Below are 22,979 nucleotides of genomic sequence, written 5' to 3'. Positions count from 1 at the left end.
CACTCCTTCGCGGCTAATGTGTTTTACCTAGTTGCCTGCTCAGCTGACGCAACTAATGGAGCTGCTCCCAAATGGCACGACGCTTGCGCATGGGTCCGTCCCTGCAATGCCAGCAAACCTGGATGGCTGAGCTCTGGCCACAGCAGCCCTGCATAGCGTCACCTCGTCAAGCCTTCCGTGCCTCACTACCCCTCGGAAGCAACCAACGGCTGACTGTCAATTGTCATGGCAACCCCTCGTTTTTTTCTATGATGGGTCTACAGGATCTCTTAAAGGAGCTGCGTCAGGCGAGACCCTTGCGGTGTCTCCTCCACTCTCGTCCGCGCGAACCGCTTGCACATTAAAGGGGGGGGGGTGCCTGAGCATCGCGACTCAGGGCTCCTACTGGCTCTCCAGCCCTCACCCTCTGGCCTTGACCACAGCATCGCGACCTGGCATACCAGCGACGGCTGAGACTCGCTCAAGGGCCGGGACACGAGGACGTAGAGCAGAAAGGGGAGCAAAGGCGAGAGGGGAGAGACACACGAGGACCTCGCCAGGCAACCTCGCTCCTGCCGATGCACGGACCCGGCGACACACCAGAGAGCGGCCCCTGATTCTCGAGATAAGTCATCACCCGGAAGCGCCAACTACCGTGGCACCATCCCCGCACCTAATGCTATCCTATGTTAGCGACGCCGCTCTCCTTTCTCACCAAACGACGGCTGCTTGGGCGCCAAAGGGGACCTCCTGAGCATCGTGACTCAGGGGCTCTTATCGGACTCCGGGTCGCTCACCTCCTGGCCTTGACCACGGCATCGCGACCTGGCATACCAGCGACGGCTGAAGCCGCCTTGGGACTGGGACCTGTCGGCGCAGAGCACCAAGCCCTCGTGAGGTTCAAAAGGGAGGACTGAGCTAAGACGGAATGAGCAACTCGCACAATTCTACGACAAGGGTTATATTAACAAAACAGGATCACGGGCACCTTACAAGCCCCCACGGGATGTGTTTTTGATTCCTCGTAGGAAACAGATCCTAAAGGGACACTAACTACGCGCGCCCCAGCAGAAGACGCCATCATCAATGGTGGGCCGTCAAGCACCGGCGCCAACCCCATCCAGATCAGAGTCGGCGGCGGCCTGACGAGCCCGCCTTGCTCCAGGAGCGGAGCCAGCTCGGGGCCTCGTAGTTGTCATCGCTCGTCTCCGGAGTCGCGAAGAGCTCGCCGGAGTCGCTGGAACTTCTGACGCCTGCACCGCTTGAGGAGCCGCCAAGGGAGCGGTTGGCGGGCCCAGTCCTTGCCGCAGCAGGGCCCCAGCCACCTCTCCCGGGGAAGCACTCCAACCGCCGCCCTCCACGATTGCAGGTAATCATGACCCACTTTGCATGCAGGGACTTGTCCAATCCGTTCAGTTGCCGAGACGCCATGGGGAAGTGGAGACACCCACGTCCAATCAACCGCCACGCGGCACCCAAGGCCGCAACCTGTTAGGGCCCGCGGCGTTTCGCTCTTGCCCTTCCGCCTCCCTGCACGGCCAAGTCCGGGCGTGCCTTGGGCCCGGGGGCTACTGCCGGTGTTCTGGGAACAGGGGTCCCCAGACTTGCCTACCTGCGGCCTGCGGCGTGGCTCAAAGGGGGGCCCAGCACGGCCCATCTTCATCAACATAGACCCGAGACCCTCGCGAGGGGCCAGGCCTCGCGGGGCGGACGAGCGGAGCTTCCTCAGGCACGGCCTCATCAGGATGGCTCACGAGGAGGCGGAGAGACCAAGGCGGGGTACCTCACGAGGTGCCCGTGACGCAAGCCATGACGACCAAGGGCGCCAGGCGGGTGCCAGCCCGCGCAGTGTCCTCCTTTCCTCTTTGGTGCAAAGGGGGCAAGCGCAGCCGCGGAGTACCGAGGCATCAGCCAAAGGTTGCCATTTCGGTGCAACAAGACCAAGACCGGAAGGACTGCAAGACGGAGGTCATCGTGGAGCCCAAGACGGCGTCATCACCAGAGCTTTGTGCAGGCGAAGACTACTTTTGTCAGGATAGCTGGTACTAGCTGTCCCCTTTCAAATTAGCACGCCATTGTTAGCTCCCTTCCCGCTCGATATTTGGGAAGAGGACCAGGGCCTCTATAAATAGGACCAGCCACCCACAGATCAAAGGGGGTTCTGGAGAGTAGGTTCTTTAGAGAGGGAATCGATCAATCGAAGGGATCAGAGAGAGAGAGAGAGAGAAGGGTGACTAAACTCCTCCCAACAGTTCATCCCCCCAGCCAAGAACAGACCCTCGCGAGGCTGTTCTCCCTTGTATTGTTCATCATCATCAGCCCAAGAGGCAGTCCACCACACCACACACTAGAGTAGGGTATTACACCACAATGGTGGCCCGAACCAGTATAAACCTCGTGTCCCTCGTGTTAGTCTTTCCATAGCTTAGACCTTAGCGAGGCGGAGGGGTGCAGGTAGGTAGGAGGCGAAATCTCCGCGCGCACCATAGTGTTCGAACCTCAAGGGTCTGTCGGAACCTGAAATCCGACAGATACCTTTGGACCTTTGGCCATGAAGCATCTTCCAATTCCTTCATTTGGTGAATCAAACATGTCATAGGAATTGGTTGACACAAGTGCTAGACTGGCAACACCTTCATCTTGAGTATATTCGGAGTCAGAGTGATAGCTTCTCTCAGAGTGACTGTTGGAGTCGGAGCCGGATGCCCATTCACCAACATGAGGTTGATGTCTTCGTTTTGTGTAGCTCCTTGATGACTTGTCCTTCCTTTCCAAATCCTTGCTTCTCCGGGAGGGTCTTCGTTCATAACGATCATCCCTACTCCTTCTCTCCCTCGATGGTGATTCTTATCTTCTACTTCTTCTTTTGGGAGAATCTTCTCTTCTCTTGTGGGGAGCCGTACACTCATTGGAGTAGTGTCCGGGTCTTCCACAATTGTAGCAATTTCGCTCTCGACTAGAAGATTTTTTGTCATTGTAGGACCTTGACTTGGAACTTCTCTCTTTGCTTCTATTCTTGTAGAACTTGTTGAAGTTCTTCACCCTTAGGCTCAATTCTTCATTGAAGGTTTGTTTCTCACTTGATGATGTGGCAGCTTCACATGAGGCTTTGTAAGCACCACTTGACTTGTTATGGAGCTCCTCCTTATCCTTGAGTGACATCTCATGAGCAACAATTCTTCCAATGACTTCCATTGGCTTGAGATCTTTGTAATTTGGCATCATTTGGATCAATGTGCATACGGTATCGTATTTTCCATCCAAGGCTCTTAAGATCTTCTTGATGATGAATTTGTCGGTCATCTCTTCACTTCCTAAGCCGGCAATCGCATTTGTGATAAGAGCAAGCCTAGAGTACATTTCAACGACACCTTCACCATCCTTCATTTTGAACTTGTCAAGTTGACTTTGAAGCACATCCAACTTGGATTCCTTGACGGAGTCGGTACCTTCGTGCATATCAATCAAAGTATCCCAAATTTCCTTTGAATTTTCAAGATGGCTGATTTTGTTGAATTCTTCGGGGCACAATCCGTTGAAGAGGATATCACAAGCTTGAGCATTATATTGTAGCATTTTCAACTCTTCCGCGGTAGCTTCACGGTTCGGTTCTCTCCCATCAAAGAATTCACCTTGCAAGCCAACACACACAGTAGCCCAAACGGCGGGGTTATGTCCAAGAATATGCATTTTCATCTTATGCTTCCAACTAGCAAAATTAGTACCATCAAAGTAAGGACCAAGGCTATGATCAGCAAAATCTATGGAAATCAAAGCAAATGGAGACCAAGGCTCTGATACCACTTGTAGGATCGAAAGTATGTCTAGAGGGGGGGTGATTAGACTACTTGACCAAATAAAAATCTAGCATTTTCCCAATTTTAGTTCTTGGCAGATTTTAGCAACTTTGGACAAGTCAAGCAATCTTAACACAATTCAAGCAAGCATGCATAGAGTATATGAGCAGCAGAAAGTAAAGCATGTAACTTGCGAGAATGTAAATGAAAGGCTTTCGAGGATTCAAACGCGATTGGGGAGACAGATGTTTTTATCGTGGTTCCGATAGGTGGTGCTATCGTACATCCACGTTGATGGAGACTTCAACCCACGAAGGGTAACGGTTGCGTGAGTCCACGGAGGGCTCCATCCACGAAGGGACCACGAAGAAGCAACCTTGTCTATCCCACCATGGCCATCGCCCACGAAGGCCATGCCTCACTAGCGGTAGATCTTCACGAAGTAGGCGATCTCCATGCCCTTACAAACTCCTTGGTTCAACTCCACAATCTTGTCGGAGGCTCCCAAGTGACACCTAGCCAATCTAGGAGACACCACTCTCCAAGAAGTAACAAATGGTGTGATGATGATGAACTCCTTGCTCTTGTGCTTCAAATGATAGTCTCCCCAACACTCAACTCTCTCTCATAGGATATGGATTTGGTGGAAAGAATATTTGAGTGGAAAGCAACTTGGGAAGGCTGGAGATCAAGATTCATATGGTAGGAATGGAATATCTTGGTCTCAACACAAGCCTAGGTGGTTCTCTCTCAGAAAATATAGGTTGGAAGTCTAGGTTTGTTCTGATGGTTCTCTCCACGAATGAAGAGGAGGTGGAAGGGTATATATAGCCTCCACACAAAATCTAACCGTTACACATAACTTTCCAAACTCGGTGGGACCGAATAATTAAACGCAGTCGGACCGATTCAGCAAAGCTAGTGACCGTTAGGGTTTTCGGTGGGACCGACATGCAACTCGGTAGGACCGATATGACTAGGGTTAGGGCATAACATAATCTCAGTGAGACCGATTACACAAACTCAGTGAGACCGATTTTGGTAATAAGCTAACCAGAGAGTTGGTCAGGTAAACTCGGTGGGACCGATTGCTCATTTCGGTGAGACTGAAACGTTACGAAGGGAAAACAGAGAGTTTACATTGCAATCTCGATGGGACTGATCGCTCATCTTGGTGAGACCAAAATGTTACGAAGGGAAACAGAGAGATTACAACCCCATCTCGGTGAGACCGAGATCCCTATCGGTGAGACCGATTTTCCTAGGGTTTGTGGCAGTGGCTATGACATTAAAAACTCGGTGGCGCCGGATAGAAAGAATCGGTGGGGCCGAGTTTGACTTTTGGTTTAGGTCATATGTGGATGTGAGAAAGTAGTTGAGCATTTTGGAGCATATCACTAAGCATTTTGAGCAAGAACTTCATTAAGAAACACCTCATCCCTCCTTCATAGTATTGGCTTTTCCTATAGACTCAATGTGATCTTGGATCACGAAAATAGAAAATGTAGAGTCTTGAGCTTTGAGCTTGAGCCAATCCTTTGTCCTTAGCATTTTGAGGGGTCCACTTTTCTCCTCCATGCCATGCCAATCATTGAGCTTTACTGAGATATTAATCTTGAAATAGCATTAGCTCAATGAACTATATGTTGTTAGGAATTACCAAAACCACCTAGGGATAGTTGCACTTTCAATACGGGATTGAAGGGGGACCAATATATCTTAATGCTATGGTTGGGTTTTACCTTAATGAACATTAGTAGTTGCGGATGCTTGCTAATAGTTCCAATCATAAATGCATAGAATTCCAAGTCAGGGATGACATGTTAGAAGTGGCCTCTCCCACATAAAACTTGCTATCGGTCTAGTAAAGTAGTCAATTGCTTAGGGACAATTTCGCAACTCCTACCACCACTTTTCCATACTCTCTATACTAACTTTATTGCTTCATTACCTAAAATAGCCCATAGTTTTTATTTATGTGCTCTTTATATTCTTGCAAACCTATCTCGTTACACCTACAAAGACTTCGAGTTTCATACTTGTCCTAGGTAAAGTGAACGTTAAGCGTGCGTAGAGTTGTATCGATGGTCGATAGAACTTGAGGGAATATTTTTTCTAAATTTAGCTCCTCGTTGGTTTCGACACTCTTACTTATAGAAAGAGGCTACAATTGATCCCCTATACTTGTGGGTTATCAAGACCTTTTTCTGGTGCCGTTGCCAGGGAGTTATAGTGTGGGGTGAATATTCTAGTGTGTGCTTGTTTGCTTTATCACTAAGTAGTTTATATTTTGTGCTCTTGTTTTATATCTTTAGTTAAGGGTAGGAAACACAAAATACCAAAAAAATTAGTGGTACCTACTGAACCAATTGTTGAAGAACCACTCAAAACCTATCACACTCCTGGAGCTTTTTACTTGGATCATCTTCGATCGCTTTGTGCTCGTGCTGAAACCCCAACTAGCTTAGTTGAGGGCAATTCTTTAGATGAGCATGCTTGTTATGTGCGTCACCGCATATCTGAAAAATGGAAACTTTTATTGGATCAAATTCATCGTTTGCAGTGCTATGCTTCGAATTTATGTGAAATATATGGTTGTACTTGTTGTTCTAAAGACCCTAAGAAACACCTTCCTTACCAATGTGAGTTTAGTGATAATGGAATCATATATTTGTATACTAAGGGTGTTTATAATTTGATGTTCAACAAATTGAAGAATTTGTTGCTTTTAGGGGTACTTGTGAAATTGCTTCTTTTATTGAAGAGTGTGATACTACTCTCTACAAATCTGAAAATTTGGCCATACTTAAATATTGCTATGATAATTATGCTTCTAATCTCTATGTTAAACCATATGTTGATGACTCCTCCGCTGTACAAGAAGAGACTAATATTTTGCAGGAGTCTATGGAAGAAGGAATTGATGAAACTAGAGGCTTATTGAATGAAAAATATGATGAGGATAGCGAAGAACAAAAGGAGGAAGAGCGTATTAACTACTTGTGCCCACCTTCTAATGAGAGTAACTCTTCAAATCATACATTGTTTAATTTCCCTTCAAATTTACCGAAGGATGAATGCTATGATGATTGTTACGATCCCGTTGATTCTTTTCAAATATCCCTTTTTGATGATGCTTGCTATGCTTGTGGCCAAGATGCCAATACGAATTATGCTTATGGAGATGAACTTGCTATAGTTCCTTATGTTAAACATGAAATTGTTGCTATTGCACCCACACATGATAGTCCTATCATCTTTTTGAATTCTCCAAACTACACTATATCGGAGAAGTTTGCACTTATTAAGGATTATATTGATGGGTTGCGTTTTACTACTACACATGATGATTTTGATAGATATAATATGCATGTGCTTGCTGCTCCTACTTTCAATTATTATGAGAGAGGAACTACATCTCTGCCTCTCCATGTTTTCAATATGATAAAATTGCATGAAACTGTTTATACTATGCATTGGCCATTACTATGTGTGCATGAATTGTTCTTTTATGACATGCTGATGCATAGGAAGAGAGTTAGACTTTGTTTTTGCATGATATATGTTACTTTGTGCTCACTACTAAATAAAAAATCATTATTAATTAAAATTGGCTTTGATATACCTTGGGATCCGCGTGGATCCATCACTTGAGCACTATATGCCTAGCTTAATGGTTTTAAAGAAACCTCTGCCAGGGAGACAACACAGAAGTTTTAGAGAGTCATTTATTTCTGTTGTGTGCTTTTATAAAGTTTAAAAGCACTAATAATATTCCAAGATCTGCCTTTAGGATGTTTACATTCCTTGTTGGTTTGTGCGGTGCAAGATAGAAACTTTGGCTGTAGTGCGCGATTTTACATTTTTTACTGGAATGTCAAATGGTTATGAAACCTTTTGCAATGTATTTCTATACGAATTTTTTATTTTTCCTAATTGTTTAAGAAATTTTGGAGTACCATAAGTATGGTGAATGTTCAGATTACTACAGACTGTCATGTTTTAACACAGATTCTGTTTTTGATGCATAGTTTGCTTGTTTTGATGAAACTATCGATTTATATCAGTGGATTAAGCCATGGAAAAGTTATATTACAGTAGCTACAATTCAAAAACAAAATATGAATTGGTTTGCAACAGTACTTAGAGTAGTGATTTGCTTTATTATACTAACGGAGCTTACCGAGCTTTCGGTTGAGTTTTGTGTGGATGAAGTGTTCGAAGATCGAGGAGGTCTCAATGTGAAGAGAAGGAGGAGAGTCAAGAGCTCAATATTGGGGATTCCCAAGGCACCCTAATTAAATATTTAAGGAGCCTCAATCGTCTAAGCTTGGGAATTCCCCGGAAGGCATCCCATCTTTCTTCAAAAAGTATCGGTATGTTTTCGGTTTCGTTTCGTTCATGTGGTATGTGCAAATCTTGGAGCGTCTTTTGCATTTAGTTTTCACTTTTCTTTGATGCACCATGCTGGTATGAGATAGTCCATGTTTGATTTATAGAATTCTCTTTGCACTTCACTTATATATTTTGAGTATGGCTCTATAGAATGCTTCATGTGCTTCGCTTATATCATTTGAAGTTTGGATTGCCTGTTTCCCTACACATAGAAAACCTCCATTTGTAGAATGCTCTTTTGCTTCACTTATATTTGTTAGAGCGTGGACATACCTTTTGTAGAAAGAATTAAACTCTCTTGCTTCACTTATATCTATTTAGAGAGATGACAGGAATTGGTCATTCACATGGTTAGTCATAAAATCCTAGATAAAACTTGTAGATCACTGAATATGATATGTTTGATTCCTTGCAATAGTTTTGTGATATAAATATGGTGATATTAGGGTCATGCTAGTGGGTAGTTGTGGTTTGTAGAAATACTTGTGTTGAAGTTTGTGATTCCCGTAGCATGCACGTATGGTGAACCGTTATGTAATGAAGTTGGAGCATGAGGTATTTATTGATTGTCTTCCTTATGAGTGGCGGTCAGGGATGAGGGATGGTCTTTTCCTGCCAATCTATCCCCCTAGGAGCATGCACGTAGTACTTTGTTTCGATGACTAATAGATTTTTGCAATAAGTATGTGAGTTCTTTATGACTAATGTTGAGTCCATGGATTATACGCACTCTCACCCTTCCATCATTGCTAGCCTCTTTGGTACCGTGCATTGCCCTTTCTCACCTCGAGAGTTGGTGCAAACTTCGCCGGTGCATCCAAACTCCGTGATACAATACGCTCTATCACACATAAGCCTCCTTATATCTTCCTTAAAACAGCCACCATACCTACCTATTATGGCATTTCCATAGCCATTCCGAGATATATTTCCATGCAACTTCCATCATCATCATATACATGACTTGAGCATTTATTGTCATATTGCTTTGCATAATCGTAAGATAGCTACCAAGATGTTTTCATGGCCTGTCTGTTTTTTATGTCATTGCTACGCTAGATCATTGCACATCCTGATACACCTCTGGAGGCATTCATATAGAGTCATATCTTTGTTCTAGTATCGAGTTGTAATATTGAGTTGTAAGTAAATAAAAGTGTGATGATCATCATTATTAGAACATTGTCCCATGTGAGGTTATCAAAATAAAAGTGGCCAAAGAAGCCCAAAAAAAGGAGAGAGGCCAAAGAAGCCTAAAAAAAGAAAAAAAGAAAAAAAATGAGAGAAGGGGCAATGTTACTATGCTTTTACCACTCTTGTGCTTCAGAGTAGCACCATGTTCTTCGTATAGAGAGTCTCTTGAGTTATCACTTTCATATACTAGTGGGAATTTTCATTATAGAACTTGGCTTGTATATTCCAACGATGGGCTTCCTCAAATGCCCTAGGTCTTCATGAGCAAGCAAGTTGGATTCACACCCACTTAGTTTCAGTTTGAGCTTTCATACACTTATAGATCTAGTGCATCAGTTGCATGGAAATCCCTACTCCTCGCATTGACATCAATTGATGGGAATCTCCATAGCCCGTTGATTAGCCGCGTCGATGTGAGACTTTCTCCCTTTTTGTCCTCTCCACACAACCTCCATCATCATATTCTATTCCACCTACAGTGCTATATCCATGGCTCATGCTCATGTATTCCGTGAAAGTTGAAAATGTTTGAGAACATCAAAAGTATGAAACAATTGCCTGGCTTGTCATCGAGGTTGTGCATGATTTGAATGCTTTGTGTGGTGAAGATGGAGCATAGCCAGACCATATGATTTTGTAGGGACAACTTTCTTTGGCCATGTTATTTTGAAAAGACATGATTGCTTTATTAGTATGCTTGAAGTATTATTGTCTTAATGTCAAATGATAGACTATTTGTTTGAATCACTCGTGTATTAATATTCATGCCATGATTAGATTACGTGATCAAGATTATGCTAGGTAGCATTCCACACCAAAAATTATCCTTTTTATCATTTACCTACTCGAGGATGAGCAGGAATTAAGCTTGGGGATGCTGATACGTCTCCGTCGTATCTATAATTTTTGATTGTTCCATGCCAATATTATACAACCTTCATATACTTTTGGCAACTTTCTTATACTATTTTTGGGACTAACATATTGATCCAGTGCCCGGTGCCAGTTCATGTTTGTTGCATGTTTTTTGTTTCGCAGAAAATCGATATCAAATGGAGTCCAAACGGGATAAAAACTGCCGGAGATTTTTTTGGAATATATGTGATTTTTTCGGAACAAGAATCAACGCGAAATGATGCCCGAGGGGGCCACGAGGCAGGGGGCGCGCCCTAGGGGGGTCATGCGCTCCCTGGGCCCTCGTGGCCACCCCATAAGGTGGTTGGTGCCCTTCTTTTGCCGCAAGAAAGCCAATATCCGGATAAAAATCGTGTACAAATTTCAGCCCAATCGAAGTTACGGATCTCCGGGAATATAGGAAACGGTGAAAGGGCAGAATCAGGAACGCAGAAACAGAGAGAGACATAGAGACAAATCCAATCTTGGAGGGGCTCTTGCCCCTCCGCCACCATGGAGGCCATGGACCAGAGGGGAAACCCTTCTCCCACCTAGGGAGAAGGTCAAGGAAGAAGAAGAAGGGAGGCTCTCCCCCCTCTCTCCCGGTGGTGCCGGAACGCCACCGGGGCCATCATCATCACCGCAATCTACACCAACACCTCCGTCATCTTCACCAACATCTTCATCACCTTCCCCCATCTATCTATAGTGGTATACTCTCCCGCAAACCACTGTACCCTCTACTTGAACATTGTGCTTTATGCTTCATATTATTATCCAATGATGTGTTGCCATCCTATGATGTCCGAGTAGATTTTCGTTGTCCTATCGGTAATTGGTGAATTGCTATGATTGGTTATTTTGCTTGTGGTTATGTTGTTGTCCTTTGGTGCCCATCATATGAGCGCGCACTTGGATCACACCATAGGGTTACTTGTATGTTGATAGGACTATGTATTGGAGGGAAAGAGTGACAGAAGCTTCAACCTACCTTAGAAATTGATGCATACGGGATTGAAGGGGGACCAATATATCTTAATGCTATGGTTGGGTTTTACCTTAATGTACGTTAGTAGTTGCGGATGCTTCCTAATAGTTCCAATCATAAATGCATAGAATTCCAAGTCAGGGATGACACGCTAGCAGTGGCCTCTCCCACATAAAACTTGCTATCAGTCTAGTAAAGTAGTCAATTGCTTAGGGACAATTTCGCAACTCCTACCACCACTTTTCCATACTCGCTATACTAAATTTATTGCTTCTTTACCTAAAACAGCCCCTAGTTTTTATTTAAGTGCTCTCTATATTCTTGCAAACTTATCCATTACACCTACAAAGTACTTCTAGTTTCATACTTGTTCTAGGTAAAGAGAATGTTAAGCGTGCGTAGAGTTGTATCAGTGGTCGATACAACTTGAGGGAATATTTGTTCTACCTTTAGCTCCTCGTTGGGTTCGACACTCTTACTTATCGAAAGAGGCTACAACTGATCCTCTATATTTGTGGGTTATCACGCACCCAGATCTTCTTCAAAGGGGCTCCATTCCTGCAGTTAGTACCAATATACCTGGCAAACACTTGACCATTCTGATTCTTAAACAGATTATAGTTTGCATCAAAGGATTCATCAATGATAATAGGGTTAGCACTAGTGAAGCCAGATAAGGTTGATGGATCCACTAAAGGTCCCTTTGCAGCAACCCATGTGGTTTTGGGGTATTGCTCGGGCTTCCAGTAGGAACCATCAACATTCATTTTCCTCTTGAACCCAACACCCTCTTTTCTAGGGTTTCGGTTCAGAATCTGTTTCCTGAGGACATCACATAGTGTCTGATGCCCTTTCAGGCTTTTGTACATCACTATTTCAAGCAATGTCTTCAACCTGGAATCCTCGTCAGAAATAGTAGTGGTATCCTCAGAAGAGGGGTTAGTCTCCACATCAGAAGTTGAAGACATAGCAACAATAGTAGCAGTAGAACATCCAGCAGCAGAAGCAGCATTGTCACGCTCAAGACATTTTAAACATGGTGGATCAAAGTCTTCCTGAGCGGAACTGATCTGTGGAGCGTGGAGTGACTCGTTCTCCTTTTGAAGATCTTCATGAGCCGATCTCAAGTTCTCAAGCTCTTGTTTCCTTTGAAGATAAGCATAGGAGAGCTTTTCATGAGTAGTTGAGAGCGTTTCATGACGAATTTCAAGTTCCTCGTACTTAACATGAAGACTTTTAATGTCTTCAATTAAGGATTGAGTTCGAGTCGTTTCTGCGTCCAACAGGTCATCGCTTTTGTCAAGCAACTTTTGAATATGTTTCATAGCATTTTGTTGTTCTGTTGCAATTTTAGAAAGTGTTTTGTAGCTAGGTTTAAATTCACATTCAGAGTCATCTTCACTTGAAGTTTGAAAGTAAGCATCACGTAAGTTTACATTGGCACCACGTTCCATGAAGCAGTAGGTGGGAGAAGATGGCTTAGGTTCGGGAGTCATTATTTTGAGAGACTCCTTGAATTCGAGGAACCATGGGTCCTGACATGTTCGATGACCTTCATAGACGTCAGAGATCCGGTCCCATATAAGATGTGCATTGCATAGATGCATGACGCGCCTGAACTCGTCTCTTGACAGACAGGAGCATATAACAACCTTCGCCTTCGTATCCAGAAGGGTGTACTTCTGAATATCATCAGCACGCGCCATCTTTCATTAATCAGTGAGACCAATCTCCGTGACAGTCCAAAGATCACAGTCCATAGCTAGAAGGCGCTTCCTCATCATAGCCTTCCATCGGGGATAATCATGACCTTCAAAATTGGGGCACGCAGCGGAGACCTTGATTGTCCCTACAATAGACATAGCTAAAACTCCAAGTGGTTAAACCGAATCACACAGAACAAGGGATCACCTTACTCTGATACCATTTGAAAGTGCTAGTTATCGACTAGAGAGGAGGGGAGATTTTTAGGGAAGTATTCAAAACATGGGGGCTTTGAAGACAAACGATAGAAATGAACCTATTGATATGCAGCGGAAGGTAGACTACACTAGACAAGCCATAGTCAAGTAAGCAATGAAGTGAAAACACGAAGACTATCAGCAGCTAGGTAGTATGGATCAGGATGGAAGATAGTATGAAGCCAAACAGTAAAGAGTCTTCACTTAGTGAAGTCAATCAAATCATACAGGCATGCAATGACTTCACGAAGACAAACTGTAAAGTAAAGGGAAGTGAAGGATAGAACCAGTAGCTTGATGAAGACAAGGATTTGGTAGACCAGTTCCAGTTGCTGTGACAAATGTACGTCTGGTTAGGGAGGCTGAGATTCAACTTAGAAGACCGTGTCTTCACCTTATTCCCCTTGAGCTAAGGACACACAGTCCTCACCCAATCACTCTGGTAAGTCTTCAAGGTAGACTTCCAAACCTTCACAGACTTCGTTCACCAGCGATCCACAATGACTCTTGGATGCTCAGAACACGATGCCTAACCGGCTAGAGGATTCACGGTCCTCAAGCGTACCAAGTCTTCAGGTCACGCAGACAGAAAGACTTCAGTGACGCCTAACACTCTTTGGCTCTGGGTGTTTTGGGCTTTGTCCTCGCAAGGATCTCTCTCTCAAATGCTTCAGAGGTGGGTTGCTCTCAAACGACAAAAGTCGTGCACTAACTCTAAGAAACCACCAATTTATGATGTAGGGGTGGATTATTTATAGCCAGGAGGCAACCCGACCTGATTTGTCCAAAATGACCCTGGGTCACTAAGGAACTGACACGTTTCCAATGGTCAGATTTCAAACACACGCGACAACTTGACTTGGGCTACAAGTTAAGCTGACTTATCCAGCTCTGGATAAGATTTTCTCTCATTGTCTTTCCTCGAAGACATAAGATTTGGTTGAGCATCACATCAGTCACTCTGACTTTGTTCACTTGGACCCCACTTAACAGTGCGGTGGTTCCTATGACTCAACAAAGAAGAAAAGGAAACTACGAAACAACTATGTCCTCGTACTCTATAGTCTTCACATGATGTCTTCTCGTGTCATACTCTTCAAGGTGAATCTTTTCACAGACCACCATTGTCTTCAATGTCTTCACACATTTTAGGGGTCATCTCTGGTAGGTAAACCGAATCAATGAGGGACTACTACCTGTGTTATCTTGCAATTCTCACAAACACATTAGTCTCAACCAAGTTTGTCGTCAATACTCCAAAACCAACTAGGGGCGGCACTAGATGCACTCATAGTAGCCCCCAAGGGCTGGGTCATTATGCAATAATGAGCAGGGACTTTGTAAATATGATCATGTAGACTTGAACATCAACGTGTAGCCCCCAAGGGCCGGCTCATTACAATGTGATGAGTCGGGTCTTCAATAAGGTGAGCAAAAAATGACCTTGCATTAGCCCCCAAGTGTCATGGTGCATGCTAGCAGTGACATGGGACTTTCGTATTTGATATAATCATGATTTGAATAATGTAGCCCGCAAGTGCCGGGTCGTGTGCCTGCAGCGACTTGGGACTATTCCTTCCATTGTAGAATAAATCATGTCCATTGATAAAATAATAGCCATTGCACTAAAGCGGCTTTGAAAAACTGAATCATAATACTGGTTATTGATAACCATAATAAAAATCTAGCCATGTTCGCTTATCGATTGACAAGTAAATCTGGAGTTTAAATACTCGACGACTCTTGGGCGATGGTGACTTAATGCGCATTCATTGTAAGCTAGGATTTTTATAACCCGGCGGCTTATAGCCTTTGTGAAAATCAATAACTGATAACCCTTTTAAAACACCAACTTCAATCTTTGATGATGGGTTTGAATTTAATAATTTATGTAAGTCATAACTCTGCAAATCCTGCATAGAGTTTAAACAACATATGCCCTGGCAACTTAACGTCAAAAGCCAGGGCGGGTAACAACATAATATAGTCTTATGCAATTATGGAAAAGACTAACATTAAGGCCATTCAAGTCTAAACATACTAGCAACTTAAAGTTAAAACCTCGGGCGGGTTATCAAATCTCGCATTTTCATATAACCAGAAAAACATACCTGTAAGATTTACTTATATTGCTGACTGTAGATTAATACCATTGTGATTCCTTGATAATTATAATCTGGGGCCAGTATCAACCCGTAGTCATGAAATATCATCATTTTGAATGCTAAAGGCAAAATATCCATGCCATATGCAGCAAGGGTAATATCCCAAAGACTTAGAGTGCAGTGCTCCAAGCATATAATCAAATCATAAGGTCCTTATGATATGTGATTAAACTGCCGCTTACCATACCAAAGTAGTTAGGGTGATAACCCAAAACTTAGAAGACAATACTTCCAAGTACTTAATATCATCATATGCTTCCGGTTCATTATATACCTATGCAGGAAGCACAATATGGACAAGCCAGGAAGCTCTGGACTAGGTTCTTAGTTAAAAAGAACCAAATTGTCGACTGCCCGGACGCGGAAGCCCTTGCAGCCTTCAAACACAGCATCCGAGATGAATGGTTTGCACGCCACCTCGGTCAAGAAGGACCTAAATCCATGACAGCCCTTACCGCTCTAATGACTCACTTTTGCGCGGGAGAAGACAGCTGGCTCGCTCGTAGAAACAACAGTGCTAGCGACTCGGGCACTTCCGAAATCCAAGACGGCAATGGCAAGCCACGACGAAGCAAACACAACAGTCGGAATGATAATGAAAGATCACGCGAGACAGCGGTCAACGCCGGATCCAGCAATCCCAAACCCGGTCAACGGAAAAAGCCATTCCAGGCGAACAGAGACGAACCATCCAACCTAGACAGGATACTGGACCGACCCTACCAGATTCACGGCCACCCCGATAAACCAACTTTTTATACCAACAGAAGTTGTTGGATCTTCTAGTAGGCCGGCAAGCTCAACGGAGAACACAAGGGAAGGGGGCCGCCAGGCAATAGGGACGACGGAGTGGTTCACCAGCCAAATACCGGGGGTCAGAAGCAATTTCACCCCGAGGATCGATCAATCCCGGAGCATAAATATCAGTTCGGCTTCCTCTACCCACCTCATATACCCGCAAAATTTGTACCGCGCATACATCAGTACACACTTAAGATACCATGGGCATTGGCGGAAGCACAATACGGGCAAGCCTGCAAGCACTCCCGTAACATTTTTCATCTACTTTCCTTTTTTCTCTTCATTATCTCTTAAAAACAGGTGGCGCAAAGGACAAACATCTAAAACCGACTCTATCGGAGTTCGGATCCGTACACTCAACTACGGGGCTACTTCCGTCAAGGATTCCCCTCGCCGAGGACAGGCAGCGCAGACGTGTGATCGGAGGTCCAAAAAACATTTTGTAGACCGCACTCTTATTCGAGCCTGTAACATGCCTTTTTCCTCCGCCTTCGACCCCGGGCATATCAAATAGCCGGGGTTGTGGCCTTTATATATATAAAGTAATCATTGGCATATCGCTCAGGTCCCAGGAAACATTATCCGAATTAATCATCCGCGTCTTTCTGCAAATGAATACGCCTCTTATGGTTGTTTCACAGATATACCCCGGCTTAACCTGCCAGGGGCTCGGTACGGGAACAAATGAGCTGCCAACAAAGTCCGAACAACTTTTACAGCATACTTCGGCGTCGCGAATTTGGCCTTATATGCATCAACTCCAAATCATGTCTTGGGTCAATGGTTGGGTTGCCCGGCTCCTGTGTTTGCCACCCTATGTTCCACTCTATCGGCTAGGGTAGTAAAGGGAGAACTACTGCGATATTACATGAAGGACCCTTTTTTAGGTCATATATGTAACACACCATATTGGAATAAGTTGTACGCATACCAGGGGCTATGTCGTAGCCCCCCTATAAAACTCCTATGGCTAAGTGAAAGTGTTAACGGCCTATAGTCCGATTGCCTGGTTCGCCGCATTATCACCTCCTTCATGGACCAAGACGTTGGGTCAAGAGTGACCAAATGCTTTTCCGAACACCCCCGTACTTCCTACGAGGGGGCTGAAGCCGACGACTTGAAAACTTTCAGATTATATGAAAACGGCCGGACAGGAGGAACACAAGATTTCGAGCAAAATATAAAATAGATTAACTATAAAATTGTCTTTTACAATTCTCATACACCTCACTCGTACATTATGTCTTTCGAGCATTGACCCTCTATCATTTGCAGTTTCACATTGAAGGTCTTGAGCCACAAGACGAAGTGTGGAGGAGTTCGGAGGAAGGGTTCACACGTGACGATAAACGCCGGGAAGAGAAGAACGGAGTTCGGGCGAGATCGTGAAAATCTAACCCGTAATAGAACATGAGCCCCTAGACGAAGCGATTGAGGGCGAACCCCAATCCTTGGAGGAAGTGGGAAATGAACACGACCCTCTCACCGGATCTGGGGTAGGGATAACCTGCCCCTCCGTGGGAAGCCGGTGGAGGATTTCTGTGTCAGGTATCTGGCCGCCCGAAGCTTCGTGATATCATCCTCTGTGACAGAAGAAGCCACCCACCGGCCTTGGCGGCTGGATCCGGAAATGACTGAGGCTTACGAAGGGTGAAACCTAGGTGTTGGAACTCGAGGTAGTAAGAGTTGAGGAAGAAGCAAGCGTGGAGAGGAAAGGCTGGTCTGTGCCCCTTTATAAAGGCCGAGAATATCGAATGCCTCCTCCCGGGCCTTAAACTTTGCCTATTCCCAAGAAGTTGTACCCTAAGGACGGTTGGGTTACCCACATCTGTAAAAGAATCCCTTAATAAGGGGACACGATCTCGGCTGGGATGAGACGTGTCAATGACAACTGTGTTTCGGAACCTGGGGCCGCGGGCAAAACAACAGTTCGAAATAATGAACAGACTGACATAATGTCGTATTGTAAAAATTCGCCAGAGGATTGGATTCATAAATTATTATGCCCTATGTGGAAGTAGGTGCTGCTCGCCAAACTCGATTGTCAAAGACCATTGTGGAGTATCCGGAAAGAAGGGAACCCGCCTTGCAATGCCGAAGACAAATCTGTGCACCGGACTCCTCGTCATTGAAGCCATGTTTAGGGGCTACTGAGGGAGGCCAGGACTAAGGGGTCCTCGGGCGTCCGGCATGTTAGCCATGGGCCTGACTGATGGGTCGTGAAGATACGAAGACCGAAGACTGCACCCGTGACCGGATGGGACTCTCCTTGGCGTGGAAGGCAAGCTTGGCGACCAAATATGTAGATTCCTTTCATATGTAACCGACCTTGTGTAACCCTAGATCCTCCCGGTGCCCATACAAACCGGAGAGCTTAGTCCGGAAAGGAGGGAGACATTCACTACCATAGTCATATAGGCTAGACTTCTAGGGATGAGCCATTACGATCTCTTGGTAGATCAACTCTTGTAATACTCATATCCATCAAGATCAATCAAGCAGGAAGTAGGGTATTACCTCCATAGAGAGGGCCCGAACCTGGGTAAACATCGTGTCCCCTGTCTCCTATTACCATCGACCTTAGACGCACAGTTCGGGACCCCCTACCCGAGATCCGCAAGTTTTGACACCGAAAACCGGGTAACCGCAAAAACCACTCTCTCATTGCAGCCCAACACCCCTCCACAACAGCCCACTACCCCATTTAAACCCCTCCACACTCTCCGTCGTTGAATCACGATCGTGTGGGCAAAAACCGCACCTCATTTGGACTCTCCTAGCTCCCCCTACCTATATATATGTCTCTCCCCCCGAAATTTGTGGTCTAACCCTAACCTCCCACCTCTTCCGCGCCGCCGAACGCATCACCCGACGGCCGGACACGTAGCCACACTCCTCCGCGAGTCATGAGCCGCCACCTGTCCCGCTCCGTCGCCAGCTGCCGCCGGCCCACCGAGGCCCGCACGAGGCCCCCCGACCCGTTCGCCGCCACCCGTGCGAGCACCGCCCAGTCGCTTCCGCCGCCTTCCACCGCCGTCCTCCATGACGGCCGCTGCCCCCGGCACCACGTCTCGCCGCTGACCGCAGCGCCCCGCGCCTCGTCGCCGGCCCAACTCTGGCCATATGCGGCCGCGGGTCGACCGGATCCGGTGACCCCCTCGCGGGACCGCCCCTCTCCGGCCTCACCGGTGACCTCCTCGTGCCAACTCCGGCGAACTCGGCTGCCTCGGTTCGCGCGCCATCTGAAACCCTAGATCTTGCGAGGTTGTTTTCTCTCTAAGTCCCAGAATTTCTACAATATGTGCTCATCTTTGACATGCCATATCTCCATGCTCATAGCTCCATTTTGTGCATATGATATACCGAAATGTTCGTCTCGTGGTACCTTTCATGCTAGTGTCATTTGCATGCATGTTACTGTCCATATTGATGCCTTAGTATTCGTTGCAAAAGTGCTATATGATGTTGTCTGCTGGAATTCATCATAACTTGCTGATTTGTCTTTTTCATTGCATTTTTGTGTGCATCCTTTGAGTATCATGTGTACATTTTTAGGAGCATCTCCATGCCATATTTGAAGTGGTGCAAGCCTTGTATTTTTATGAGCTTTGTGGTGACTAGCACAAGCATGCGAAATAGGCCGCATTATGTTGCTGATTTCAGACACAAGTCCTTTCCTGTTACAATTTGTTGCTATGTTGACTTCTTGCCACAAGTAGATCCATGCATATTTTGATGAAGTTCAATAAGAGTGTTTTTAATATATGGTTATGCTATATCCATTCATGCCTATGGTTGTAATTATGGAGTAGTGTAGCTTACCATTACCATGCTCTACTTTCGCTAAATATTGTTGCTGGCAGATTGTTAACATGAAGTTCATTTTAGCTATGTGTTTTGTTAGTGATCCATGCACCCTATGAACTTGCTTTTGCCATGTTTAGCTTCATAATTGTTTCTATTTAATGTTGGTTACCTTGCGATTCCATGAAATGCTTTTTGGTGAGTGGCATGAGCTTGCAAAGTCGCTATCATGAATCTATTTCTGCCATGCTATGTTTTTTCTACCAAGTCTGAAACGGTTCATATCACTTGCCATGTTTACATTCATGCCACCATCTTTTCTGTGCATCTTTGGCTAATGATGAGTAAGGGAGTTTTGTTCATTGCCTTCAGTACTACACTACTAGGGAAAAGCCTATACACATAATCTTATCAGCAGCGCTCTTTAAAATAAGGCGTTGCTGCTAATTAGCAGTAGCGAGCTCAAGAATAACTCGCTGCTGAAATAAATATAGCAGTAGCGCGCCCGCTCAAAGACGCGCTACTGCTATAATTCCCATGAGGCCGCCGCGAGGCTATCTATAGCAGCAACACATTATAACGATGGGCGCTACTGCTACGTAGCATAGTAGCAGCACATTTCGCCAGTAAGCGCTACTGCTAAGTTTACTAAAAAAAATTTAGTCCCACCTCGCTCCTTTAAGAGAGTTTATACCACCTTAAATATGTTACTTCTCAAACTTTGACAAGCACTTGGTCTTCATTGAACTCTATGTGTAGAATTTGTGGCTGCAATATGAGTCTTCAGCTGTTCCTAAACCGGTGAGGACTCATATTGACAAATCAGATTGTACACAAAAAGATCGTTGATGATCAATGTATTTTTGATACATTGAACTAAGTCTATTTTTACATGCTGACACATAGCAGTAGCGCTTCTTTGTGAAAGGCGTTGCCGCTAGGTAGTTTAGCAGTAGCGTCTTTCTCTATGGCGCGCTACTGCTAAGCCATTCCATCTCCCACCCCCCATCTCCTCTATCCGATCCACTCACAGTCACACACTCACTGGATCCCTCTCAATCCCCCGCGCCGGTCCTCCCCCGTCGCCCCTCCTCCCTCTACGCCACCGTCACCTCCTCCTCCTTGCTGGACTCGGTACCGGCCTCCTCCTCCATCCTCCCTCACCACTCTTCGCTGGTCGGCCCCTCCTTGCTCCGCCTTCCTCCTCCGTCCTCCGTCCACTGGCCGCCGGCCGGCCCCTCCTCGCTCTGCCTTCCTCCTCCATCCTACTCTCTTCTCCCTCCTCGAGTCGCCCCTCCTTCTCCCTCCTGACTGCTAAATTTTTATTTAGTAGGCTAGTTCATATGCAACATTTTGATTTAGTTGATATGATTTAGTTGATTTAGATGATTTAGTTGATTTAGAACATTTTGATTTAGTTGATTTAGTAGGCTAGTTAATTTAGTTGATTTAGAACATTTTGATTTAGTTGATTTAGTAGGCTAGTTCATTTAGTTGATTTAGAACATTTTGATTTAGTTGATTTAGTAGGCTAGTTCATTTAGTTGAGTTAGTATGCACCATTTTATTGTTATTTTTTCTATACATGGATAGGTACGTAGTTGCTTTTGTTTTTTTAATAAGTTACTTTTTGGCAAAATGTAGGTGGTACCTTGTCATCTAATATGTTACTAGATCTTAGGATTATAATTGTCCATCAAATTGCTTCTCACGGAAGAAACAAAAATATCTCATGCTACTGTTTTCTTTCCTATGAAGTGGATCGTTAATCCTTTGCTCATATTGCTTTAGGAAAAATGGCGCCACCACCACCACCACTATGTCGACTGTGCAAGTCAAGGTGCGCCAGCAGCCTTGCAACTAGCAGGCTGTTTGGCATCTACTTCCAGCCGGGTTTTCTTCATGCGGCTGTAAGAAATTAGATGAAATGTAATAACTATTTTATTTTTAGTGTTGGCATTATTGCTTTGTGTCATTTTGCTTATTTTACACAGATCGTCCCATGCAATGTGAGGTTGAAATTCAACAAGCTGACAGGAGACACTATGACATTTGAGGCTCCTGGGGGCCGTACACTATGGAGGTCGAGAAAGGACGCAATATGTCGCAGATTGGAGGAGATGGATGGGCCCGTTTTGTCGCTCGCATGCGTCTTACTGGTGGTGAGTTGATCAGCTTCTGCTTTAGAGCAGAAAGACCCAAGCTGGCTGCCATTTATCTCAACCTGGTGGAAGATGATGAAGATGACGAAGATGATGAAGATAATGAGGACCCACTCGATGAAGATGATGAGGACCCACTTCATGAAGCCATCGTAGCTCAAAGAACAAGGCTGAGCAAGGAGGAGGTGTCCAACCTGTGGGACATAATTCCGCCATGTGCTGACTTTGTTGGGGTGCCATTCGTGACCCGCCTGACAAATACCATGGTTGATCGACATGATATGGTATGTTATACTTACAAATGAAAATTATCCGATGAAATACTTAGTGTACAGTCCAATGATATGGTATGTTGTGTGGAATCTAGTCGATGATATGTTTTAGTGTAGAGTTCGATGACATGCTTATTAGTGTAGAATCTAAGGAAACTATTAATAGTGTAGATAATCCATATGTACTTATTTGCGAGGCTATTTATTAATTGAAATGTTTCTCTTATTCAGAAATTGGCAAAGAGCATATCTGTGAGTTATGGTATCAAGCCTGATGAAGAAGGTTCAGCTGGACTACGCCTTACTGCAAGGGGCTTCGTCACAACCTGTACTTACCGCGTGGACACGGACAGTCGCACACACTTAAACTCAGTTGGGTGGAAGAAATTCCTCGATGGCAAGAATCTTCGTGTTCGACAGGCCATCCTAATTACTATCAGGAACACCAACCGCCTAGGCTTGAGGATGATGATTGTCTTCGATATCATCTAGAACTACATATGTGTGTGTGGCTATATCATCTAGAACTACATATGTGTGTGTGGCTATATCATCTAGAACTACATA

The sequence above is a fragment of the Triticum dicoccoides genome, chromosome 5A (assembly GCF_002162155.2).
Source record: "Triticum dicoccoides isolate Atlit2015 ecotype Zavitan chromosome 5A, WEW_v2.0, whole genome shotgun sequence".
NCBI lineage: Eukaryota > Viridiplantae > Streptophyta > Magnoliopsida > Poales > Poaceae > Triticum > Triticum dicoccoides.
Note: the sequence above shows the minus strand (reverse complement) of the source record.